General features: G+C 57.6%; 1 protein-coding gene across 6 annotated transcripts in view; it reads right to left on the reverse strand.

Moving 5' to 3' along the window:
- The window catches only part of RASSF2 (Ras association domain family member 2), a 42,075-nt gene extending 36,709 nt beyond the window's left edge, over window positions 1-5,366 (reverse strand). The window contains exons 1-2 of one of the 6 annotated variants that reach the window (XM_042980866.1): window positions 4,138-4,941; window positions 3,613-3,792 (exon numbers count right to left, since the gene is read on the reverse strand). The gene's annotated coding sequence lies outside the window, so the exon portion shown is untranslated. The other 5 variants (XM_042980864.1, XM_042980863.1, XM_042980867.1 and 2 more) reach the window with 5 other exon arrangements.
- Between the last annotated feature and the right edge of the window lie 634 nt (window positions 5,367-6,000).

Raw genomic sequence — 6,000 nt, forward strand, 5'->3', positions numbered from 1 at the left:
GGAGTAAAACCGCACCAGGGATGCTGGATTCTGTCATACGAAAGTCTCCTTCTCCATGTGGACTTCTCTTGGCTTTCACTTGGAGGTCTGTGACATTGCACTGTGGTTCAGGAAAGCGGGGACAGTCTTCCAAAAGACACCAGCTCCTCTCTCCCCACCACCCAGGCCTCCTCAGGGGACACGCCATGCCTGTGTCATGAAGAGAAACCGGTACACAAGGAAGGCGGAACGTGGCTGGGCTAATCTCTACTGAATTCCCTTTTGCCAGCAGGGAAGACCACAGCAAAAGGCTCTAACGGGGCCCAGTGCTGAGTGCCCTGTGGTGCACAATAGAAGTATGGTCACATGAAAGATTCTCCTTTGTGAAAGGTTTTGTTTTTGAGTGGACGCAAGAAGAATGCAGTGGACTCTTCCTAAAGAGACCCAGGGGCAGAAGGATCTAGTGGAAGCGTCTAATTCTTTACCCCGGAGATGGGGAAACTGAGGCCCTGAAAGACAACAGCATAAACATTTCAATAGTCTTTGAGTAAACCCCAGAAGCATCTCACAGAGTGATTCAGCTGGCTGTTCAAGGGCAGAGCTTGAACATACCCCGAATTGTGGACGCCTCATACAATTCTTACCCTCCTTACTTGGTATACAAAATTGAAAATTAAGATCACTGAGGCCACATCCCAGCTCGGTCATGGTCAGCTACGAACTGGAGCTGCTCCTACTGGCTCTCAAGGGCTGACTATGTACATCTCTTCCCGACTTAGTGTTCACGGCGCCATGTTGGTAACTTGAAATCAGCCGCGGTGGGAATACTTACACTATAGAAATCAACAAATACTACAAAGCAGGGCTTCCCCCCAACCTCTAGAGAGTCAGTTGTTCAAAATGTATCACTGGTCACAGCTTAGGTGTGAAAGCCATGAGCAGATGAGCTCAGTTTCCTCTCCTCGCCTAAGGATAGCTTATTTCCAAAGCATTGGCCATTCATGGGCCATCATAATACCCGCTCCCAAATCCACCATGGCCGCTTCCATATTAATCAATGAGCAGCAAAGGTCTGCCTGAATGCCTGCCCTGCGCCAGGCTCCTGTCTGAATGCACATCACAATATCACGGTGAGACAGTTACAGTTTCCATCTTACAGTTAGGGAAACTGAGGCTCAGAGACTTTAAATTACTGTTTACATTTACCGGTAAATGACTGTGAACTAAATCCTATCCTGGGTTGGTTTCCCCTGGAAGCTGACCCTCAAATAAGAATCTGAGTGCAAGGGAAGAGGGCTGGGAAAGTGAGACAGGGAAGGGACAGCAGCCAGTGAAGGGAGCCAGTTACTAGGCAACTCTGACGGCACAGCACGTGCCCCTAAGTCACCCCAGCAGAGATGTGAGGGAACTGGGGTATTTATCACCTTCTCTCGTCAGTCACTGGTTGAGGCCAACGGAACATGGGAAGGATGCTGACAGCATCTATTACATTGCCCGGTATCATGCAGCCGAAAATGTTAAAACCACATTCAAACTCCAAATCCAATATTCTGCATTACTCTTTTAGAAATGAGCAGTTAGGGGCGCCTGGGTGGCTCAGTCGGTTAAGCATCCGACTTCGGCTCAGGCCATGATCTCATGGTTCCTGAGATCGAGCCCCACGTCTGGCTCTGTGCTGACAGCTCAGAGCCTGGAGCCCGCTTCGGATTCTGTGTCTCCCTCTCTCTCTGCCCCTCCCCTCCCTCTCTCTCTAAAATAAACAATAAAAAAAATAAAAATGAGCACTTAATCTAACAAACACAAAATCTCACAATCTAACAAAAAACAAAATCTCACAAATCTAACTGAGTGCCCAGTATGGGTAAAGCACCGTGCTGGTCAACTAAACCTATCTTGCCAAATCACTTGGGGTTGAGATGCCCAAGGACAGCACAAGGTAGCTTCTTGTCAAGTTTTATCAATGGAATGAATAGGCAAAGTCCTTCTAAGTCACTTTGCTCATCCCACGGGAATTAGCCAAGAGCCCCTCCCCACCCCCCTACTTCTGGGAAAGGTTTCCTTCCCTGATTCAGCCGCAGCTGACTTGGGCAGGAGTTCTGCATCCTCAAGCTGTCGTCCCAAGCAGCCGCGCCAACCTGTGATTACAGGCTCCAGAGTCTGCCTGCCATCCCAGGGCTGATCAAAAATGACCCACTGGACGCCCCGCTGGCCGAGTCTGGAGGACGTCCCTGTTTACTGCGCCCGCTTCCCTCCATTCTCACACAGACATCTCCTCCAGGGGAGCCCGGAGGCAGGCCAAAGAAATGAAACCAGCAATCACAGGCCTGTGGGAGCTTACCCCACCTTAAGGACTTATTTAAAATTCTTCTGGAGATGCGGGGAGGTGCTTAAATAGGGCAGTGGGTCATTAGGGTAAATCACTGGACCCTACTGTAAAGAGTGGTGGCAGAAGCAGGGAGGTGGCAGAAAGGGACCGCCGCCCCAGTTCTGTAAATCGCGTGGTCGCAGCTCTCAGCAACTGTCTTGAAGACAGAGAGACTGGGCGTCTTCTGTTCTGAGCACACCGCGGAGACCTGCCCAGCTTCTCACCCTGGGGGAGAGAAGGAGACACAAGGCAAATCCCAGTCCATTTCCTAGCCTCTCAGCAGAATTCGCTGGCAATCTCGTCCTGCCTCCACACCCCCTCCCGGTGAGGACACTTCCTGCCCGAGTACCCGGGGAGGACCCGAGTACCCGGGGAGGACCGAAGGCAAGAATCAGGCCAACGTTCTTTTGTGCTTTGGGACAGCCTTTGGCACTCCAGCGGAGGTGCCAGGATGTGCGGTCCTGGGCACGGCTCCAGCCAACTCTCTCGGCCATTCCTAAGCAGCTCACGCACCGAAGGCAGACACGAAGCCTGGCTCTGGGGCCCCGGAAAACAGACGAAGAAATCAAAGCAAAACCAGTGGGTGACTGACAGGCCCCAGGTAGGACAGCGCATCTAAGAACAGGGGGGGTTGAGGGACTGAGAAGAAGGTCGTACACCACTCCTAACTAACTTCCAAGACAACACAAACTGGAGAGAGGTCCTGGAGCCCCAAACAGAAGCAGTGCAGACATGCAGAGAGGCAGGCGGGCTCTGGAGCCCCCGTGGCAGAATGAGACCCCCTCAGGAAGGTGGGGATGCTGCCAGGGGAGGAACACAGGCACAGGTGCACATGCCCTGGCCCACGCAGTCAGGTGCAGAGGGCACACACCCCACCTTCCCCTGGAGGGGGGCAGGCCTGGGGGCTCCAGGTCCCCCGGCCCCCTTTCAGCCCGGCTCCCCGAAGATACCCCTCATTTTAACCGATTTCACCAGCACAAAAATAAGGGCGAGGAACATGGGATATATCTGGGCTACCCGCCCCCCGCCCCCGCCGCTAGATGATCTTGCCTCTCAGTACGGCACCCCTGCTCTCCTGTCTTCTGAAGGAGGGGCAAGACTCCCCGCTCAGCGTCCCCAGCACAGAGAATCCCCAACTGTCCCAGCCCACCCTCCCAGGTGCCCAGGCAGGCTGTATCTACGGCTTCGTCTCCTTCTTCCAGGGCAAGAACTATCTGCCGTCTTTCCCAACCTACCCCACCTCTCCCAGCTCAGCCACCAACTGAGACCTTCTTGTAGCCTCCCGCGGCCCAGCAGGCTGCAGCAGTTCCCAGGCGTCAGGCTGCCTGATCCAGAGCAGAAAGCTGGTGCCCACCCTCACTTTGCCACTCCAGGGTCGCTGCTCCCAAGTGGGCACCTCCCAGGCTGACTCCACATTTAGTCCCTGGGACACTGCATTTGGACACAAGCTAAAAACAAAACAAAACAAAAACAAAAATAACCCTCAAAATAACCCATATCTCTTAGCAGTGAGAACTTTCTTTAATTCCTCAGACCACCTGCAGAAAAAGTTCCCAGGAAATAAATGTGGATTGATAAGTAAAATAAATCCCACCCCAGATTCCTCCTCCAGATGCTCTGGCAAGAAGGCCCCTGGCTCTGAATCACAGCTGTTTAAAAGAATCATTGTTTCTAATTCTTTCCTCCCATTGTACCAAGATCAACTGTGGCAGGAACAGAGTCTCACTCCAGGATGAATTGTTATTTGTCAGCTCACTGGTTCAAACTTTCATTCATCACATTAAGGTACTTACTATAAACCTGGCCAACACTAGTCACAGCCTCTCTCCTCTGGGAGAACCCGGATTCCGGACACCTGGGAAGCCTAGCGCTCAGCTCCTGCTGTCACTGAGGCGCAGAGGTGCTGTGAACAACCCAGCACCCACAGAGAGCCCCAGAGTAAGATGGAGCCCTCTGTCTCCCCGCCCGGCCACCTCGCCTCTCTGTGCTGTCCCCAGGGCTTTCCCAGCTTAAGAGCTGAATGCAAAGCAGGCGCCCGAAATGCAGAAGTACCCGGGTCGCCCAAGGCACCTGCCTCTCTCGGGCGAGAGAGAACGCGAAGCCGCGGTCCCCCACGACCTCAGCACTAGCTCCGTAGGCGGGCGGGGAGACCGCAAAGGGGAAGTGCCACGAGGACCGAGGGCCCCGGGCCCCTGCGCCCTCCGGGAGGAGCCTCGGGCGCGCCGCCCGCCCGCGCTGGGTGCTGGAACCCGCCTCTGGGGAACCGTCCGTTGGGCAGGGAAGATGGGGACCGGGCTGGGGTCGGGCACTCCCAGCGCTGTCCGGGCCTGCCAGCCTTGCACCTGCTGCCCGGCCCCAGCTCACCACGGAGTCCCGGGGCCCCGAAGAAGGGGTGGGGGCGCCTTCCTGTCGCCGCCCCTGGCGCGGAGAGAAGGAAGGACCCCCAGGGGTCTCGGGGAAAGACGAGCTTGGGACCACAACTTTCTCCGACCAGAAGGTGGGCGTGCAGGGGTTGGCGCCCACGCGCCCCCCGGGGAGTCCGCACGCCCAGGAACCCCGGCGGTCGGGGGAGGAGGGAGGAGACCAGGGCAGCCGAGGACTGAGGCGCTGACCTGGACCCGGCTGGGAACACCGCGGGAAAACTTTCGGCGAGGCTGGAGGGAGGCGGGGGAGAGAGGACCGGCCCGCGCCCGGCACCTTGCGCCCCGCATCCCGCGCCCGCTGCCCCGCGCCCCGAGCCTTGCCTGCGTCCCCAGCCGGCTGCATCGCCCGCGGAGTTGAAAAGTGGGGGTGCCTCGGAGGGGGCGGGGGCGTTGCTCCAGCGCGCGCCTGGGTCAGCGATCCGCGGGCCCGGCTCAAATCCAGTCGGGCAGCGCAGGCGGCGGCCGCGCGATTGGGGGTCGAGCGCCCCGCCCTCCTCGCCTCCCCTCCGCCCCTCCCGCCCCCCTGCCTTTATCCGTCCCTACCGCGTCGGATCGGCCTCTCTCCCCGCCTTTCTCTAGCTCTCCATCTCTCCCCCGCCCCTCTTCCCTCGCCTTTCTTCCTCCCCTCCTCTCCCGCCGTCCCTCCCTCCTCCCTCCTCCCCTCCCCCTGGGGGGCGGAGCTTCTCCCCTCCCTCCCAGACAATGCTGGAGCTGCGCGTCCCCTCCTTCCCAGCTTGAGAGTCGGGGCTCCGGCTGCCGGCGTCTCTTCCGGGCTGGGGGTGGGGGCGACAGGGAGGGGGTAGGAGTGCAGGGGTGGGGAGGATGGGCTGGCTTCCCTCACCCCGTTCGGCCGCCGCCCTCTTCAAGCCGGATGGAATCTCGGCCCGAGCCCCTTGGCTCGCCCCGCGCTTGTGACAGCCACTCCCAGGGAACAGTCACGCTGCCCCTCAGAGCCCACCTCGAGCGCCCCGGATTCCCCAGAGGATGTGGGATTCATTTCCTAACCCTCCCACCCCCTTATTCCAAAAAGGGTTTGAGCTGAGCAGGGGCTAAGCAAGGCCCCTTCGACTGACGGGTGGGCAGACGTGACGGTGAAGGAGGCCAAGTTTCTTTGTCCACCTCTCACCTCCCTCTCTCATCCATCCCTGGACTTCCTGGGGCTCTCAGCACCCCAGCTGCGGGGCCCCTTTTCTGTTCCCTTCCTCTTATCATAATTCTCCCCCCACATACAAA

Source organism: Panthera tigris, chromosome A3 (assembly GCF_018350195.1).
Source record: "Panthera tigris isolate Pti1 chromosome A3, P.tigris_Pti1_mat1.1, whole genome shotgun sequence".
NCBI classification, from domain to species: domain Eukaryota; kingdom Metazoa; phylum Chordata; class Mammalia; order Carnivora; family Felidae; genus Panthera; species Panthera tigris.